Source organism: Lissotriton helveticus, chromosome 6 (genome assembly GCF_964261635.1).
Source record: "Lissotriton helveticus chromosome 6, aLisHel1.1, whole genome shotgun sequence".
NCBI classification, from domain to species: Eukaryota; Metazoa; Chordata; class Amphibia; order Caudata; family Salamandridae; genus Lissotriton; species Lissotriton helveticus.
In genome coordinates, this window is record NC_136067.1 from 780,424,384 (window position 1) to 780,446,048 (window position 21,665).

A 21,665-nucleotide genomic window follows, 5' to 3' on the forward strand; every position below is an offset into this window, starting at 1 on the left:
AGAATTGTTTTTTGTTTTGACGAGTTCTGTCTGGGGTTTTTAATCAATTTCAGCTCTTGGCGGAGGTCGGACACTAAGGAATAATTTGGCCCCTCTGACTGTTCAGAGGCGCTGTGGTTCTCGAACTGTCTGGTGCTTGCCTCTGCAAGCTTCCCCATCTTCCTACACATAACCAGCCTTATCTAAACAGCTCATGAGTTTGTTTTGTTACCGTCGGATTTCCATCTGTCTTTTTTTATAATTATTATTTAAGAGCAAACTGCCAGTAATAAATTGTGTTAGGAGGCAGACACACCTATCAGAGAATCTTTTATCTGCAAGTGATGTTAAAAAGGAGCCTCATCTCTTTACCCGTAAATCAGTATACACGTACTATGATTGGTGTTACAGGTATATGACTATTTATTATGAAATAATTGTGTACAAATCATGCGCATCAGAATTATCGTAAACATTGTGAACAACTCAGCAGATAGCATGCAAATCAGGGTACATGGAAGCCAGGCACCAATCGTTTTTCATTACACAACCCTAACCTATTAAAGTATTCCATACCTGCAGTGTCGAAAACATATTCGTTTACGAAGCTCATATTATGCCAAGCCATGTATAGTTTCCCTGCATAACCTATAGTGTCTTTGGGTCTGCAGTCGGAAATCAGTTAGTCAGTATCCTCCTTCAGTAACTGGCCTGTCTGCCTAACAACTCCACCATGAGCACCTTATATACTTTCATTGCCAACAATGACTTACGGAGCAAAGAGAGGTCCCTTTTGCTTGGCTCCTGCTTTGGTATAAAAACTTGCAAACAATGCCCCTTTGCAGTATCATACAGAAGTTGCCGAAGTTATGCTTCTTTTTTTCCCTTGCTTCAAGATGAATGTTTACAAGGCCAAGTTTTCTTGTGGCCATGGTTACAACACATGCACCAGAGAAGTGGAACGTTTTCCTTCTCTGCCCTTTAGTTTGAACGGCATCTGAAAGCAATGAGTTTATGAACAGAAAACATGACAATCAAGCACTCTTTTGTTTGCATGAACATTAAATTAGTTATTCTACTTTTTAGGTCCCATGTCTATTACACCCATTTTCTCATATTAAATGTAGTCATGTTTACATACAATCAGGCCTGTCGTATAAGCAGCATACATTTCTAGCTTACAAAAGCCCAATCACCACGACAACGGCCAAGCAAATGTCCCAAAAATGATAGAAAATGTCTTCCTTCTCTTGCCCCTGATCCTAAGATAATGGCTAAAAGCAAACTTGAAATGTTGGTCAGGTTTGCCAAATCTTCAAATAAACAGACCTGCTAGAGCCAGAGCAACTACAAAAAGTCTAGGCACATAGAGGCAGACGAATTTATAAAGAGTTGGATACTTCCCAACCTCCCTGTGACTTTGAAAGGCTTGTAGGTCAGGGTCAAAGTCAGTTGGGCTCCCTTTTGTTTGAGGATCCAGAAATATATGCAACATTGTTAACAATCAAGTTTGCCTGAATGCCATCAGACAACCTAGCCAACCTACTGCATGTCTTTACCCGCATCATTTGTTACATGCACCTTGCCACATATAAATTCCTTAGCCATGTCTTCTTAAACCAGATGCAACTTGCGTTTTGAAGTATGTAGTTTCTGATTTCATATATTATTAGCATGGGACTACAAGACCCAGCATGCAAGATGGAGTGTGGCCAAAACGCCCAGCGTAGCTGTAGATGCAGCACACTACATATGGCAATCCCATGTCTGGTGCAGGCTGCTACCAGTTGTCGAATGCACTGCAACTATTATTGGCTGCTGTCAAATTGCATCTCCCTGAAGTAGATTCCCCACAGCATGCAAATCATGAGACAACAATCAAAACTAATAAGGAAATATTTTCATTTACAAAGGTAGCCCTAATTTGCCAGAAATTAGTAGTGATGACCGCGCCACTCAGATCTGGTTTTGGTGAGTCTTTAGGCTGGCGACATATTCCAGGAGGGGTTTTGTATCATCATGTATCAACAGGAAAATCATCATTTTCCTGTTCCCACTCTTCCTGGGCCATATCTAATAAGGTGCTGGCCTGTCGTCCGAATAGTAACTCAAAGGGCGGAAACCCTGTGATCTGCTCTGGACATTGCACCTTATAGCATATGCTCCCATTTCCATTCTTCCAATCCTAACAGTGTCTTTAGTGTGCTTTACAGAGTGGCATTGTATCTTTCTACAGGGCCATCCACCTGAGGTGGTAGGCTGCGATGCGTATCTGTTTAATACCCAACTGGTAACACACTTTGAAAAAAAAAAAAATCAAAAACCTTTATTAAGGAAGAATTGCGCATCAAGTTACAGCATATGCAGGCAGAAGGACCACAATCAAAGAGGAGAACCACATCTGTTACATACATCACATGAACCATCGTATATAAGTAGCTCATTGCATTACACTGAAAGAGAAATACTGAGGTGAAACAGGGAGAGCGGGAGAGAGCACCCGGGAAAGGCCCAACGCTGATGGAAGAGGGTGCAAGGGACTTGCAGAGTGTGTGAGTAGGGAGGCAGCACCTCACGAGCCAACGCCAGCAGCCATTGCGGGTGGAGGGCTGGCGGGGAGCGCTGGAGAGGTCGCAGAGGGCAAGGTGCCTTGGCGCTGGCGATAAGAGACAAAGTGACCCCAAATATCGATCAGGTGGCAAGTGGCCGGCATCAAGTCCCAGAATTCGGACAGAAGTGTCTGACAACGCGAAGCGTCCTCAAGCCAAGCGCCAAACCTGGGCAAGGACCGTCGACCTCAGCACATGGAGACCATGCAAAAAAGAGCAGCATCGCAGTCAGCCGACGAGTAGCGTCTGGGCAGAATTTCACAAAGCCTAAGAGACAAAGCAGTGGGTTCGGCATGACAGGCGTAGAGATGATCTCACTGATAGTGGCACACACATCGCGCCAGTATGCAGAGACCTTGGGGCACAGCCAGGCGAGGTGGGAGCAGTCTGTCGCAGGAGTGGAGAATCGCAAGCTACTATCGCTGGGGGTGAGGCCCATTTTGTGCAGCTGAGCGGGGTAGTGGCATAGCCTATGCAGACATTTAAAATGTATGAGGTGCAGGTGGTAATTTGGGGATAAACATTTGGTCTGATTGCAGCAGTATAGCCAGACCTCCTGAGAGAGATTGGCGCCCAGGTCTTTACTCCAAGCCGTGTGGGCGTGGTCAGTGGATATGGAGGAGGCCGCAAACGCAAGGGCGTAAATCTTGATGACCAGCCTGTGGGGGAGGTGGATGTTTAGACAAAGTTGAGGACAGCAATCAAGGGGGGGGGGGCGCTGAGGGAACGTGGGATGAAGCTCCCTGCAGAGAGCTCTGAGTTGATAATAAAGCAGAGTATCCATGGGGCCGGACTCGGCCGTGAGAGAAAAAAACTGTTGTTAGGGTCGAGGTCTGACACTGTGGAGAGTCCCAAGTGGGTCGCGTGTTTGACCATTCCGGCTGTCTTTAGAGGGGGGAATGTCGGGTTATGTGCAATCGGCATGGCATTTGCGAAGTGCATGCTAGAGCCAGAGTGTCTCAGGTGCCTGTCCCAGGCCCATCACAAGATCTCCACCGTGTTAATTTTGCCGCGCGGAGGTTTCGCTGGGGCAAAAAGAGCGGTCAGGAGCGGCCAGGGGTCAGCAAGATTAGCCTCCACCGCCACTTACTGATGGCATATTTCATGTATATTGCATATTAATTCTTTACATAACATTTCAAACAACAGCTCTTGTTTGTCATTCTTATGACAATGTTTCAGCACTGATTATTGAACTTGATCATAACTATAGTAGTGATGGGTTCTATCAGAGACCACCAAAGTTGGGACTACACAGCTCCCTGTCCTAGACACTGGGAGTTCCTTTGGTTTGATCATTTAGGATAAGTTTGTGCATCAACAAAGAATAGACTCTTTCAAACTCTGGTGCTGTCACAGGGCCATTGTGTGTCCCATGGACTCCTGGTAGAATGAATCAATCAATACCTGACCAGATCATGTCGAAACTTTCAATAGAATCGTTTATGATAAATATAAAGCTAAAATATTTTGCCCAAATGATGAGAAGAGAAAACTCCTTGGGGGAAAAAAACAATATGTTGGGAATGATAGAAGGAACATGCAAATGAGGAAGACCAGGATCACGGTGGTTAGACATAGTCAAGAATGAATGATACAAACAAGAATCTCCAAGACCTAAAGAATTCTATTATCGACCCAAAGAATTGGTGGAATTTTATCCATCAAATCACCAAGTGTTGGACATTACTGAATGGATTAAACAACAACAACAAAGTTCTCAAAGTTGCTTTGTGTTAGTGGCATTAGTTGTTCCAGCTCTTGTATTTTCTGCTCCTCATTGATGGTATCGTGCCTGAGTTGTCCAGTCACCATGACGATTTTCCCAACAGCAGCACCCGTACTTACCACCTTCATTGCCTCACATTCAACAGCTCTTTTATATGTTGTCACCCAATCATCGTTGAAACAGTCATTTAGGATCTGATTAATGGAAATTGTAGATACCACATCCTAGAGTGCTTACATTCTCAGGCGCTACTTTGGGGATAGGGGCCTTTTTGCACCCCTTTTTAAGTGACATCATCTATGTGGAATGATCAGAAAAGACTAGACCCTTAAATTCTACATCAATTAGTTCTGCGCACAGTTCTTGACCAAGGAAGAAATAGTCAAGTCCACTGTGTGAGCCATGGATGGATGAATAATATGAATAGGCCAAGTCCTCAGGGTGTCTAATCAGCCATGTATCCAACATGTATAGCTGACCTACAGTACCTATTGTTGTGTAAGTCTGCCCTGAGGACCCTGCCATAGGAGATGTTTGTCTTTCTCTGACAACATCACACAATTGAAATCATCTGCCCACGTCATTGGGGCGCCCGGGTTTTGGAAGCATCAATTGTAGTAGTCTAGAGATAAAAGAAATATCTTCTATATTGGAAACATAGACATTCATCATACACACCTCTCTCTTTCAAGCTGCCATTAAACATAATATAGCTGCCTTTACGGTCTTGACGTACATTCACAAGTTCAAACTGGGTCTTACCATCTATCCAAATAGACATTCACCTGTTGTATTAGGGGAACCCATTCCTATGTGCTCCCTTCCAAGCCCCTTTGAGATCACAGTCCACTTTCACTAAGCACCATTTGCACTCTCCTCTGTCTGGAACCTCCTCACAGATATGCCCTTATGCCACTGGGTGTTTGTACTACAACGAGAACACTACCAATATAGAGCCAGCTGCCTATTTCATGAGGCATGCCCCATTTTATTTCAGCCATTGGGGGTTGGCCCGCTGGGATACCAGCGGGTCACTAAAATTCCTTCAGCAGTGTCTTCAGCTACAGAGGACCCCTGCCGAAGAGGGAGAGTTTTTTGCAGGTTTCAAGTGTTGATGGCTGCGCAACACCCGGATTGTAACAGGATTTCCGTTCGGGTTGGGCGGAGCTTCCGCAGATCAGGTCCATACAACCATTTTATCAGCTATGCCCCCCCCTCTTAAACTTGTCTGCATCCTGTTAACTCTGTCTTTGGCTAATTTGGCACATGCTTTATGAGGCCAGTGGTCAGTGTTATGCCACCTCTTTGTGTTGTGTTAGTTCAGGAAGCATGTGAAGTAGTACAGTTTTCTCCAGGCAAAAAGTTCTCTAGGCTCTGTACTCATGCTGACGAGGCCTTAGGTCCTTGTTTTCACCATACTTTCAGGACTGTGGTCATGAAGTAATGCCAATATCTCAACCAGTACAGTGTCCTTCTGATTTCCTCTTTGAGACCTCCTGAGCAACCTTATTTTGAAGTATTGGGGTCACACATTCCAAGTGCAAGTGACCTTAAGCTCTGGAATATTTATCCATATCCTGGCCAACTGCAAAAAGTTATCACTAGGTTTGTGAACCACACAGTGTAATAGCTTGTTACTATGTTCTTTCAAACATGTCTCTTTTCAGCTCCAAAACGATTATAGGACAGTCTGAGGCCTGTCAGTTCAACAGAGTTGGATGTCAGTTCCAATTTTAGGTTGCTGTGCTAACAATTCCTGGGACAAAGCTTGATTGCAGTAGCTTTTGGTTGTTTGGCCACCCCTTAACTACTCTCACTCTGAGTGCAATAGATACATATTTTAATAACAAACCTCTGTCTCTTGACATATTTGCCTTACTTCTGACCTTAGCAAAATAAAGTGTAATGAAAAAATAACACCTTGTGTTGAGGCTGAGTGTGGCCAGGCAGCCTCTTTATTGAGTCTGTCAATTTACAATCATTTCCAATAATCTTGTGGAGTGACCCTACTAGTCTTGTGAGTGCCTGCCCACTTGCAGGTATGGGGCCTGATTTAGATCATGGTGGTCCGACCGCCATCCGGCCACGGCAGCAGGGCTAAGTACTTCACCAAGCTGATGGTCTTCCGCCTGCCATATTTAGATGTATACGCGATACACAGAAGACCACCACCATGGTGGGCTTCTGTGCTGGGGAACCACCTGCCATCGCTGTCTTGATGGCGTAGCCCTGTCGCACAGATTTGGATGTTCCCGATGGGCTGGCGGTGTCCTGTGGTGGAGTATTGATGAGGTACAACCGTGGTGGTGGCAGACAGGTAAGCAAAAAATGTATTTACATAAAACATACATATGTTGTGTATGTAGGTTACGGCTAGTGAAGGTATGTTGTACATTCTGCTTGCTCCCCACCAACCTACACACACCATGCAATGTATACCTGCACACACCACAAACACCTACCTTCAGGTCTGTCAATACTGGGTGATGGCCTGTTAATGACAAGGTAAAGAAGGTATAGGGGACCTGGGCGAAGGAGTAGAGGACGAAATTGCAGGCTGTACCCGGAAAAAAGATGAGTATTCACCCCTTTTCGTCCCATTCTGCTCACTCGAAGTAGTACGGATTCCTGCCGGAATTCACTTCGAAACAGCCCACATCCAAATCTGGATTGTGGGAATCCTGGCTGGAGTCTCGCCACCATCTGCTGCAGCCCATCCTGCCGTAGGGGCAGGGAACGAAGTCCTGGCAGAGTCAGCGGGACCGCAGTGGTCTTCTCTCTCATTGCAAGCAAGCATCTAAATTGGGCGGGAGGACCGCCAGGGTGCCGGGTGGAAAGACCGTCAAAAAAGACCTCACTGTCGCCGTACCACCAACATCTAAGTCAGGCCAATAGTCTTTCCAGCACTGCGCATAAAGAAGAAATTGCCAAATGGTGAACACAAACCATTAATTCTTAAACGCATTTACATCAATGAGTGCCTCCAAAATAACTGTCCCTCTGGGACCTGAATCACTAATGGAAACCTTCCCTTCACCGATCCTCCACGAGTAGTAAGTATCCTGTATAACTGGTGATAGGTAGATATCGTGGCTTACAATTGCACTGATGGTTATATTATCTGAGGGGCCATTTCATCCAGGGTCTCTTCTTGTCCCAAGCCTAAACTGTCTACATACTTTGCTAAAGATCTTTGGTCATCCAGTGAAGCACACACATCCTTGTTTTCACATAGTAAGGTGGGGACCCCTCAGGGGCTCTTGTATCCCGATCTCATTCATTCCCACGTGATTCAGGTGACATCTTTACTCATGGTGACAGCCGTGGGCACTCTTGTTTATGCACGTAATGGCTTTTGATGCTCCGGGGGGAGGTTCACAGAGTGAGCTCCCACCGGAGTACCCCATCCGATGCCATTGTGCATGCAATAAGAGACCGGGGAGCACCAGTGAGCTATGATAGAACCCCTCTGGACCCCCCAATGCTGAGTGCTGAGTCCAGAACAACGAACAGTGCTGTTTTTGGTAGTCAGCGCCCGATTGCTATGGAGACGCGTCCCTCATGATGGCGGAGGAGGGCATTGACTAGGAGACCCAGCCATCGGCACCTGAGATCTGCTGCCGAGACAGGCCCAGAGCCTGAGGCTAGGGGAAGGAGTGACGGAGCAATGGAGTCGCGAGAGAGCCCCGCCCAGGGCACCTCGAGGACGGACCCTGCAGCATGGAGGTGGGACCCAGTGGCAGCTGTGGGTGCTTGAGCCAGGCGGGAGGACTGCCGCTGCCCGTGTCCCCCACAGGGGGACATCAGCAGGGCAGCTCCCTTAGTGCCCATTAGTCAGAGCCCCCCCTCTTAGTCCTCCGAGAGGGGGAGGCTCGGGCAGCTCTCCGGCCCCTCCCCCGGCCGCGTGCACCAGTGACGCGCTCCCGGGGGAGGGCGTGTATTTTGGGGGCGGGCTGGGTACTTAGGCCCCGGCCGCCCTGAAAGCGACCTCTTCGTTGGTCGTTTTGTCCTGCCTGCCGTGCTGCAGAGTGATCCTCCAGGAGCTGTTCCCGCGGTGAATTAAACCCCCCCTCACCTCCCCCGTTCTGGGGCAGCCCTTCGGGGTGGTTAACCCGGTCATTGCCGATGGTTGGTCCACCTTGAAGTGTGGGGGTTATCAGCTCCCGGGGGTCATAGGCCAGAGCCCGCAGCGTGGAAGCTTATCATGGAGCTAATGTTCGGACTGTGTCTGTAACAAAGTAGTCTCTGTGGCGCAAACGGTTAGCGCGTTCGGCTTCAAGCACCTATGGGCAGGCCTGGGACGAGAGCCGTGATTTGTCCCAGCAGGGCATCCCCTGAGAAAGCGAACGTGCTCCCAGAAACGCACGTCTCGCCGTTTGGGAACGTGCCGTGAGCTGCCTAGGACTATCAGGTTTGGTCGCCGTGGGTTTCTTCCCCCCCCCCCCCCACCCCGCCTCCATTTATCGGGTCTCTCCCGCGTGGGCCATGCCCTGGAGGGACCCTGCCATTACTTGTGCTGCTGACCCCGTGAGGCCTTTGGGCCTGCAGGGTGGGTGCTGAGTACTGAGGGCGGGGGTGCAGGGGAGATGTGCATTAGCCCCGGGACAGTTCACACGAGGCCTAAGGGCTAGGGCGTACTCGCGGCAGGTAATAGGCAGTGAACATATGGCTACAGCATCCTGCAGCCTACATGAGGCAGATGCTTCGATTGCGGAGCAGCTCGCTTCTCAACAAAGGATCTCTCTCGGGCCCCCTGGTGGGGCTGGCAGGCATGTAGCCTGTGCTACAGTAACAAGCGAGGATGCGGGTGGGCTGCCCTCCCCTGGAGACAAGTCTTGGGCAGGAGGGTTGAAGCGACGCTTGGCGTCGTGTTGGCCCTTCCCCTCCATATCAGGGGCCTAATATGGCAAGGCCAGGACCTGTAGGTTGTCACTTCACAATATGGAACAGTGTCTAATGATGGACACCACACACCCATTCCCCCAAACCTGTGTGACACCATTGCGATGAGCACCAGGGAGAATTTGATAGGAGCTGTGATGCTTGTCTGGTCAATGTGGCAGAGTATGAACTAGTAATGAAAACCACAGTAACCACACGGGGCAAGTGAGCAACCAGGGGGGACGGGTCAATGTCAGTGGTCAGGATCACCCCTGGCTCTTGTCTGAGGGAGCTTGAAAGGGCGTGGAGCCTGCGTCCAGTTAGTCCTGCGCTATGCGTAAATTCACTGGGCAGAGGAGACTTGGCCTCATTAGATCGGAGTGCTACAGGCCAAATTTTCAGGGTGTGTGAGAACGAGGGGTGCACCTGCCCAGTAGCCCAGGTCCATAGCTGCGGTAGAGCATTCACGCAGAAGGGTCAACATGGCCATGCAGAAGTTCATGAAACCGAGAGGCTTGGGGTTCATCAGGCATGAACTGATACAGGCAAGAAGCTAGGTTATTACGCAAAAGATAGTGTGCACTTGTCCAAAGTCGGGAGGGATATGTTCTCCTTGATGGTACAAGAGGCACTGGAAGCTGCAGGATGTAAGTAGGGAACTCGGAAGTGGGGGGCTCTGTCATCGACGGCAGCCTCCTCCAGAGCTGTGGTGGAGTTACAGGGCGATCTGGAGGCAGACTAGTACAGTAAGGGTACCTCTGCGGCAGACTGGTACAGTAAGGGTACTTCTGCCTGGCACAGTAAGGGTGCCTGAGCCAAGGACCTGGAGCCGCAGGGAGGTTCAGGGGAAACCGTGACGGCGCCCCGTTAGTCCTTCGGGCGGTTGGGGGGCCTGACCAACCGGGGGTGTGCCAAACCACGCTCCGCCCTGAAAGGGGCCGGAGTACAATGCATGATCACGTGATCCAGAAGAGGGTCTACAAAGTTGCGGCACTGTCCGGGCGTCGACCGACCGTACAAGCTGGCTCATTAGGCAGGTGGGGCAGCGAGGGGCTGCCTGCCCTGGATCGTCTGTAAGATAACCCACGGAAAAAAGCATACTTTTGTTGTATGAAAATAAACCTGCAGCAGTTCTTTACCCATAAACAATGTGTCCTGTGTAGTCAATATATGGGAAATGTGTAAAGTGAAAAGGGGGAGCGGATGACGGTGTGGGCACTATGCCGCTGCCCGCGTCCCCCACAGGGGGACATCAGCAGGGCAGCTCCCTTAGTGCCTATTAGTCGGAGCCCCCCCCTTAGTCCTCGGAGAGGGGGAGGCTCGGGCAGCTCTCCGGCCCTTCTCCCGGTCGCGTCCACCAGTGACGCGCTCCTTGAAAGCGACCTCTTCGTCGGTCGTTTTGTCCTGCCTGCCGCGCTGCACCCACCCTGTCCTCGTAGCCAGCAGCGTGGCAGGCGGCATACAGATTGAATATTTAAATGTTTCTTTTGTGTTGCAGGTGGAGTTACAGGGCGATCTGGAGGCAGACTGGTACAGTAAGGGTACCTCTGCGGCAGATTGGTACAGTAAGGGTACCTCTGCCTGGCACAGTAAGGGTGCCTGAGCCAAGGACCTGGAGCCGAAGGGAGGTTCCGGGGAAACCGCGACGGCGCCCCGTTAGTCCTTCGGGCGGTTGGGGGGCCTGACCAACCGGGGGTGTGCCAAACCATGCTCCGCCCTGAAAGGGGCGGGAGTACAAGCATGATCACGTGATCCAGAAGGGGATCTACAAAGGTGCGGCACTGTCCGGGCGTCGACCCACCGTGCCAGCTGGCTCATTAGGCGGTTGGGGCAGCGGGGGGCTGCCTGCCCTGGATCGTCCGTAAGATGACCCACAGAAAAAAGCATACTTTTGTTGTACGAAAATAAACCTGCAGCAGTTCTTTACCCATTAACAATGTGTCCTGGGTAGTCATTATATGGGAAATGTGTAAAGTGCAAGGGGGGAGCGGATGACGGTGTGGGCACTATGACTTTGAGGTACAGATCCACCTGGCCCATCGGCCATCACCAGCTAAGAGATCCCTCTAGATCCAAGATAACTGCCCGTGAGTGCAACAGCACCTGAAGGTCCGAGTGTGCATCGCAAGAACCCCAGCTATGCCAAAAAGAGCATGCTCTGTAAATATGTAATATATATGTTTGTCCAACCCTAATCGCTTCACCTTTTCATAATATGTAATCTTGAGTGAATTTGCAACTTGTATATATGTCACTCTAACCACGAGTATCTGTAGTAGTCATGTGTTCTTACTACCATTCTTATGTGAGTTTAGAGTTTATTGTTTCGTATATTTTATGTTATTCATTTATCCTGAAATGCTTATGTAATGTAACTGGTTCTATTGTAAAGCGCTCTGACACCTTCGGGAAAAGGTTGCGTTATATAAAAACGCATAAATAATTAAATAAATAGATGCATGTCTTGGTCACTGACCAGAGCACCACAGACCCGCTACCTTATATTTATTATTCATCTGTTTTCTGTGTCATATCTGTCTAAGGGCTTTGGAAGGGCAAGGTGAGGGAGGGGGAATTTTAGTCGGGGTTAAACATGGCGAGCAAGATTAACATATTTGTTGCTCGTATCAACCAGGTGCATAAAGCTAAACCAATTCTCCTATGTAACTTTGAATTTATTGATATACACCAGGGAGAAATTCTGCCACTGCCCTATCTCTTTGGTGATGCCGCAAGCCTGCATATCTCCTCCTCTCCCCATTATCATTATAATGCGAATTATCTTTGTGCTCTGGGAGGAAAAACACAAAACAAAGCATGAGAGAGAGGGGTTTGCTTATTTCCTGTTTGTTTGTGCGATTCACTAATGAAATGCCATTGCATTTCCATGGCTGTCGTGTCTGGGTGCATGCCTCCTCAGTCAGAGGCATGTTTATATTCGTGATAACATGGCACTTTCCATTTAGACACTGAACCGTGTCATCCTCAACTCACAGGGGCCTAGAGTGGAGGGGATGCTTTTCATCCTAATTGGCTGCGCTGAATTTGCTGCACACATTTGCATTCCTCTGCTCTCCATCTCAGGCTCTGGGGAATAAATGTGGCCATTCCAGGTTTTTGAAGAGGCCCTCTCTGCATGGTTTGGATGCAAGACTCACTGATTTAGCAATTTCTCCACGGTCTCACTGAAGCAAAAGATCAAATCACAGTGTGGGCGGCGGTAGGGCAGGGGAGGGAGAGAGCAGAGGAAGAGTGAGGTCTGTGTAGAGGAAGCTGCAGGCCTTGCTGTTTTTTTTCCGTATTAAAAAAAAATAAAGCAACAACCACAAAATATGGAAAAAACCCACAAAATGCGAATTCGGAGGTCTACAAAGGAGGTAGAATGTGATAATGTTTAAAGAAAAATAAATCAGGCAGTAATGGGTGCAATGATTTGCGACTGCGGTTTAATTGGTGCCTAGTGCTCTGGGGGGCAGATCAACAATTTTTTCACGCAATGTAGATAAGATTAGCCTGCTGCTCCTGCTGTCATGCCCTGGAGGTCTAATTAGACGTCCTTGTCGGAGGCGCATCCTTATACCATGGTACAGAGGTGATAGTGTGCCGTCTAGCATAGCATTTGTACTGGAATCATACTCTTCCAGTACGAATTCCTATGCCAAAACAAACTCAGACGGATCCACACTTTGAATGTGTGCTGTAAACTGAAGCACAAATGCAAAGAATGTATTCTTTTTTTTTTAATGAAAAATGTTCAATTTGCAACGCCTGCTTCAAGGAGGCATTCTCTTTCTCCACAAAGCATAGTCTATACTATTTTCGTAATTTGGATTTTGCATCAAAACCTATGGCTGTTTGCGGTGATCCGCTCATGTTTTGGCAACTTGTCGCAAAGCGATGAAAAGTCGCATTAAAAGCTTTATGCACTGAAGGAAGGGCGCTTTTGCAGCGTGAAACACTTTTCTGTACTGGAAAGGACATATCTATACGTCACTTTGCCATGGTACAAAACCTTGCTAAATGTGGGGCTATATTACTTGACTAAGCCAGATTCATGCCTTAAAACGTGAAACCTTGGTCTTATTTTGCAACAATCAAATATACACAAGCAATTTCCATAATTGGTTCTGGTTAATCAGCTTATGTGTATGCATGAAAGTTGCACTATTTTAAGTCATGATGCACGCATGCAATCAATTACAGAGTAAACACACAACAAAATATACAAATAGTGATGAAGAAAGATATTCTTGGTGAATGGTAAGCAGATGGATGACATCTCTATCATTCCTACAATATTCCATACAACAGAAGTTCTGTTCGCCTAAGTCACTCATCATTCAGGGATACAGTTGAAGCCTAATTTCTCCTGTTTTTCATTAAAATATGCAAAGGAGCCAACAAACAAGCATTGGCAATGAAAATATGTCAAGGTTTAATTAACTATTAGGCAACTATCAGTTGTTCACACCTGTATTTAGATGTGTTAGCTCACTAAAGCCATACCTACTGGCTTTGGTAGTGGAACCAATGGCAATAATGATGATGATGATAATGGTGGTGCTAGTGGTCGTAATGGTGGTGATGGGCTTTCAGTGGTGGTGGTAATGGTGGTGGTAAAGTCCTAAAAGGAGACAGAGTTATGTGAAAGCAAGAAGAAAACAAATGGTGTGGTGGCCCAAAGGCCAAGCTTGCACACGATTAATTCCAAAACATTAAAAGCCTATTGCATTAAAAAGGACATACAATAGATTGCTTTCTCTATTCAATGCATGCACAAGGTAAAGAACCGAAAACGGCAAAGTGAGTGTATTTTTCAGATGTAAGATAGTCCTTCGCGCATTACAGTGCAAACACTATAAACAGAGAATGCAAAAAATAGCAAATAGCATGTGGTGAGGGCGTCAGACTCTTCAGGTTGTTGCCAAAGCCTAATTTATGTTTAAACAATTGGTAGTCAAGCCTAAACGGGGACCAGTGGAACAAGAATGCCAGTGACTATGTAGTTGCTTATGTGATCAGTAAAAGTGATACATTTGGGGTCCAGTCATACAAGACTGGTTCACAGGGTAAGGGATTAACAGCCTTATTCATCAACGGGCCGTTTTGCGAGCCCCTAATAGCGATTCATAGCGAATCGCTATTAAGGACTCGCAAAACGGTATTCATGTAGGAATTGCTAAATAAATAGCGATTCCTACACATTCCTTATTTGCGAGTAGCAAATTGCTAATCGCAAATAAGGAATACTCCCCATTCATTCCTATGGGCCAAAAGGCCCATAGGAATGAATGGGGAGTATTCCTTATTTGCGATTAGCAATTTGCTACTCGCAAATAAGATAGCGATTTAAAGGGTGCCAGGGGTGTCCAAAGGACACCCTGTAGCACCCTTTAAATGCAAATTGAAACTGGTGTTGCGCACACACATGTCCAAAGGACATGTGTGTGTGCAACATGCAACTTAGAAAAATGCTTTTAAAAGCATTTTTCTAAGTTTTTGCTATTTACCGAGAGGTCTGACCTCTCGGTAATAGCGGCCCGAAATTGCGAATTAGCAATTTAAAAATGGTTGATGAATTGCATTTAAGGAATCTCAAATAGAGATTCCTTAAATGTAATTCCTCGCAATTTAGCGAATTAGCAATTACCGATTTTTGCATTTGGGATGATGAATCCCAAATGCAAAAATTGCGCTCGCAATGGGCCAGATTCTCAGAATCTGGCCCTTTGCGAGCGCAATTCGGCTTGATGAATCAGGCTGTAAGACACTCCACAGGGGCTGTAATGATAAATCTTGCCAGATTAAAGAAAAATATTTTGTATTCAGTGGCAGCTCCTCAGTTAAGGTGCCCCACTGAACAAAATGAAAACTAAAATGATAACTAGTGTTATTATCATTTTAGTTTTCCTATTTTAGTCAGTGGGATGGGGCAGGGCAAGCCAGAGCAAGGGGAGGACTTGTTTACACTCCCTAAGTGCGCACAACTGCTTGTGGTCGGCCAAACAGTCATGCGCACGTTGCGTCTTCCCCACCAGATTGCATTGCACAGCCTGGTGAGGAACATGCAAAGACTTCCATTCCTCGTCTGAACGTCGAACCACGGCGCTCAGACCAATAAAAACGCTGTGCAGCATTGTGATTGGCTATGGGGAGGCTGGAAGCCCGGGTGCTTCCCGCTGCCAGCTAGGACTGCAGGGAGAAGGCAGATGACGGAGGAGAGATGGCGACTGGCTGTTACAGGTAAGTGTTTTTTTTTTGCTTCTTTATTCGTCGTCTCCCCACCTCAACATCCAAGTCCGGTAGCAGTTGCTACTGTTTCCTTTAATTAAGCAATTACATGGTCTGCAAAGTTTATGTAGTACAAGTAAAAAACATAATGCTTAACAAAGTTCGAGTAATAAAGGCACAGCATCACCCCCACAAACACACCCATAGTAAGACCTAACACCATGTCCATACGCTTCCCAATATATATGGACTTTAGCGTAAAAACAAACATATTCAGAAGAAAAAATACTAGAATAGCACAGAATTACAAGCAGGATCACTAAATAGGTACTGGCAAACACAATTCCATTAAAATACAATTTCAAAACTGATGTCCCATAACCGTGTCTCTCACACACAGACACCCACATACATAGAAACACACACACAACACACAGATACACACTCACATACACATAGGGAATCTTTCTCTCCTCTTTTGTGTGGGCATGTGCAGTCCCAGAACTGCAATCAGGAAACAAACTAATATATGTTCGCAAACACAGCTATTTTGAAATTGTAGAGACGCTCTAGACGTTGCACGGCACGTCGGCGGACGTGACGTGCAGGCGGCCAGGATTGGCTGCGGGTGCTGGGGGCGTGGCTTAGCGCGGAGAGCGCGAAAACCACAGGGGGAAGAGCGGGCGCTGGAGCGGAGGCTCGGCGCTCTTTGGGGATTGTTATGGATATAACTAATAAATAAGAGTTAACCACAGCAAGGGCTCAGAGTAGTTATTGGGGCCTGCCTACATCATTACAGTGGCGACGAGGGTGGGATTGAAGACCCCCCAGCAAGGCAGAACCACTGACTCAGCCCTATGCGACAAGCAAGCACCAGAAGCTTCGGGACCACCCCACGAGGTACAGGGGAGCAAGACTACCTGGTGCAGGAGAACAGGTACCCCAAAGAGCGCGGCAGAGCCCGGCACACCGGAGGGTGTGGCGCAGAGGAAGGAAAAAAGGGAGGAAAAGCCCTGGAAACCTAGAAGTAAGGCAGGAGAAGAGCGCCGACCCACCCAGCGAGCAGCAGACTGGTGAGCACGCGCTGGAGGGTTCACAAGGAGCCGAGGGGGCCGACACGGACAGTCCCCGAACCCCAGCAAGTGGAGAAGAACAAGACGACGCACCAGGGAGTCCCCGTGGCCAAGTAAGATCGCTACCTGCAGCGAAGAGCGAGAAGATGAGCGCGCAAGCAGGCTACGCGATGGCTCCGGTACAGTTCTTACCTCGCCCAGGAGAACCCCTCATGAAGTGGGAGGACTGGAGAGAATACATCGACAATTTCATAGGTGTACTGGAAGATGAAAATGAGGAGGTATTCAAACCCCAGAGGAAGAAACGCATTTTGCTACTGAACTTAGGCCCAGAAGGGCTCCGGATTTACAAGAGCTTGGTCCCGAAACAGAGGACATCCACAGACGACGACGTATACGCACATGCGCTCGAAGACCTCAATGAACACTTCAGACCGGCGGTGTGCGTGTCGGTGGATAGGTTTAATTTCCAACAGAGAAAGCAGAAGCAAGGAGAAACAGTGGAGGAGTATGTGGCGGCACTGAAACGACTGGCAGCCACGTGCAGGTACGCCAACTGGGAAGAGGAATTCATCAAGGACCAGGTGGTGATGCATACCACGTGCACGAATGTGCAGGACAAGCTATGGGCTAGTGGAGACACCACACTGAAGGAGGTGATGGTCATCGTGAAGAGAGCGGAATTAGCAAGGCGATGCGCCGAAGTGACAAAAAAAGATATGGCGTCCAGCACGATGGTGAACAAAGTGGATGACGAGGGGACTAGCAGAGAGTACCGAAACAGGAAACCAACAGAAAGAGGGCCCAGCAAGTGGCAAAGCAGCACGAACACGTCGAGTAAACAAGCGGGTAGCAACAGGAAGTCATGCTACAGGTGTGGGAGCTGGTCGCACGAGGCGCACGATCGGAAGTGCCCTGCGTTCCGCGCCAAGTGTGCGTTCTGTGGAATAATCGGCCACTACGAGAAGGTTTGCAGGAAGAAGGCCTCCAAGAGCATGGTGAGATGTGTGGGTCAAGGCAACGACGATCCGGGCGACGATTCGGAACCAGAAGAAGTCACGGTGATCTACATTGAGGATCAGGTACTAAGCACGGAGGGCAAAGTTCTAGACAGAGAAGGTAGACGCACGATGAAACCGGTTTTGGAGATGGCTATAGGCGGTGTCAAGATCAACGTGGTGGCAGATACAGGGTCTCCCTTCACCATCATCCAGAGAGCAGTGTGGGAGGAGAAGTTTGCGCCACGACTCGGGCCAGAGCTAGAAAAGCTAGACATCCGCCCGGTCACGTACAATGGAGATCGTATCCCCATGGCAGGATTCAGACCCTTGACCTTCGAATTTCGAGGCCGGTCAGCACACTGTAAACTCTATGTATCGGAGAGAGGGCCGTCAGTCTTGGGTTGGTTGGATCAGGGCGACCTAGGAATCAAGCTGGATCCGGGCGGCAAGGAGCAAATTCTCCTGACGGACCAGGTGGCAGGGCCAAGTCTGGACAAATGGAAAAGCGAATATCCAAAGGTATTTGGGGGCACAGTGGGGAAGCTGGAAAAATTCGCCCACAAGATCATCCTGAAGGAAAACGCTGTCCCGGTGGCCCACAAGGCTAGAAATGTCCCGTTGGCAGTGAGAGACGCTGTGAGAGCAGAACTACAAGACCTGGAAAACAAGGGGATCATAGAACCCATCACGTGCGCCGAGTGGCTGGCGCCCCTGGTAGTGGTCAAGAAACCCAACGGAAGGGTCCGGTTGTGCGTTGACCTGAGAGAACTGAATAAAAACATTGTGGTGGAAAGATTCCCCCTGCCCAGGATAGAGGAGATGTTGGCCAGCACCAGGGGGATTAAGTGGTACTCAACAATAGACTTGACCTCTGCATATCATCAAATTGCTCTGCATCCGGACAGCCGCAAACTAACATCTTTCATCACCCCGTTTGGGTGCTATCAATTCCGCAGGATGCCATTCGGTTTGGCTTCTGCAGCGGCGGTGTTCCAGAAGATGATGCACCAATTATTCAAGGACATCAAGGAAGTCCAATACTTCCAAGATGACATCCTGGTGATGGGCAGAGACATACCAGACCACGACAGGAAGTTGGCAGAAGTCTTGAAGATCCTAGAAGGAAAAGGACTCACGGCTGAATGGTCCAAATGCAAAATAGGGATGGACTCGGTAACCTACCTGGGGCATGAGATAGGGGCACAAGGCGTAACCCCCAAAGCAGACAACGTCAGGGCGATTTGCGAGGCACCACCCCCCTCCACCAAGGAAGAGGTCAGGTCATTCCTGGGGATGGCAGAGTATTATGGAAAATTTGTGCAGCACTTTGCCTCTAAGACTCATCATATGAGACAGCTAACGAAAGAGAATACGGAATTCAAGTGGTCAGAGGACACACAAAGGGAATTCGAGATCATCAAAAAGGAAGTAGCAGGGGCCATACCCCTTCAAGGGTTCGACCCTCAAGGCAAAACCGTCCTCACAACAGACGCCAGCGACAAGGGACTGGGTGCAGTCCTCATGCAAGACCGAGGGCAAGGTCAGCTGGAGACGATCTGCTTCGCCTCGCGCACACTGAGTGAGACAGAAAGGAAGTACAGTGTGATAGAAAAGGAGATGCTGGCAGTGGTATGGGCCACCACGCGCTTCCGACAATTCCTGTGGGGCACCAGATTTCAACTACGGACCGACCACAAACCTCTACTGAGAGTGCTGACATCGAGTGGCCATGCAGAGGCGACACCCCGGATATCGAAGATGTCGCTAAAGCTCCTAGAGTTTAGGTATGATGTGGAACACATACCAGGCAGCAAAAACAAGGTAGCAGACTACCTGAGCCGAGCGGCGGCTATGGAACCTAGTGAAGAGGACAAGTCATGCACAGAAGAATGGGTGGCACTAATGGAGGATCATGAAAAGGTTATCAGCCTTCAGGAATGGACACAGGCGTATGCAGAGGACCAGACGTTAGAAGAGGTGAAAACCTACATCACTCAAGGATGGCCGGATAAGAGACGGGTCCGGAAGGAACTCAACCCCTACTTTGAAGTGAGGGAGGAACTCTCCCTGGACAATCAAGGAACATTTGTATATAGAGGAGAGAAAGTTGTCCCTCCAACGAACATCATACCCCGACTACTGGACATGTTGCACGAAGGGCACCTGGGCATAGGAAAACTCAAACTGAGGTCCAAGCAGAACTATTGGTGGCCGGGAATGGACATAAGAGCGGAACGACATGTAAGAGAGTACGTGAGGTGCCAAGGCGCAGACAAGACACTCAAACCTCTGCGCCCAGCATTAGGTGCATTCGAAACACCAAAGAACCCCTGGGAAGAGTTGTCTGTCGACATCTTAGGCCCCGTCCTAGACACCCAAGGGGTCCAGAAGTACGTGTGTGTTCTTGTGGACAGATTCTCGAAATGGCCAGAGATCAAGATAGAGGAAGCCATGGACACGGATACCATAGTGAAATTCTTGGCAGACACTTTTGTGAGGGAAGGCATACCCAAGTCGATCCTCAGTGATAATGGGCCCCAGTTCCGATCGGAAAAGTGGGACAACTTCCTAGGAAGGAACGGCATCCAAGCGAAGCACACATCGATATACCACCCAGCAGGGAACGGTCAAGTCGAACGCTTCAATAGGGTGGTGATGGGGTCGATCCAAGCAGCCATCTCGGACAACAAAGACTGGGAGAAGGACATATGGCACATGTTGTGGGCGTACAGGATCACTCCCACAAGTACAGGATACAGCCCCTTCCAGCTGCTGCGCGGCCGAGAACCGTTCACTCAGGACAACAGGGTGTGGAAGGAAAAGACAGTAGTAAGTGAATGGTCCCCTGCTGTGGTGCGGGCTAACATTGAGAAAGCCAAGGCAGTATACACAAGACATTATAATGCCCGGAGGAACGTGCGAGACACAGAACTCAAAGAAGGAGAATGGGTGAGAGTGAAGCTGCCCACTCTGCAAAGAAAATGAGAGAGCAAATACAGCAAGCCCCTGCAGGTGAAGGAAATTAAGGGAAGAGCGGCCAGGCTGAGTGACGGCAACATTTGGTCACAAGACCGCATGGCCAGATGTAATAAGATCCTTGTTTGGGACTGTGAAAGGGCAGGGGGAGAATCAGAGAAATGCGAGAGTGAGGAGCGAGAACATCAGGAGAACGAGATCACATTGAAAGAAGGAGAGCAAAGACAAGGAGAAGCAAGGAACAGCGAGCAGGAGATAAGAGTCGAGGAGAATGGAGATAACAGAGACAGACAAGGCGAAGAAGAGAACAACACCACCCCTGTGAGACGGACACGGAGTGGTAGAGCTGTGGTGAGGCCAACGAGATTCAGAGACTATGATTTGAGCGACGGACTGTAAGTTGAAAATGTTTGAGTGAAAAAAGGGAGATATGTAGAGACGCTCTAGACGTTGCACGGCACGTCGGCGGACGTGACGTGCAGGCGGCCAGGATTGGCTGCGGGTGCTGGGGGCGTGGCTTAGCGCGGAGAGCGCGAAAACCACAGGGGGAAGAGCGGGCGCTGGAGCGGAGGCTCGGCGCTCTTTGGGGATTGTTATGGATATAACTAATAAATAAGAGTTAACCACAGCAAGGGCTCAGAGTAGTTATTGGGGCCTGCCTACATCATTACAGAAATGGAATTGTAAAACTGTAGCTACCACACCCATGTCACACAAACACACACACTCACTGTCACTTACTCTTTCCCTTTTGTATGAGCATGTGCAGGCAAAGAACCCTCAAGTCAGGAAAAATCAATCCATACACAACACGACTCTATCGAAATACAATTTTAAAACTAATGTCCCCGCAATCATGTAACATTTTTCTCGCATGCTAACTGTCTTCCACTTTCTCTCTTTCTCCCTTTCGTGTGGGCAATGTAGACAGAGAACTCCAATCGGGAAAAAATCAATACGTACTTGCACACACAGCTCCATCGAAATGAGATCTTGAGATTGATGCCCCCACAACGATGTCACACACAAAGTGACACACAGAGACTCTCTTTCGCGCTCTCCTTTTCTCTCGGCCTCTCGTGTGGGCATGTGCACACCAGTCGCACTGCCCTAAAGCCGGCTCTGGGCATGTGCTTGTGCCCTTAAGGCCAGTATATTAAAAAGCACTGAAGGACATGATAATAGC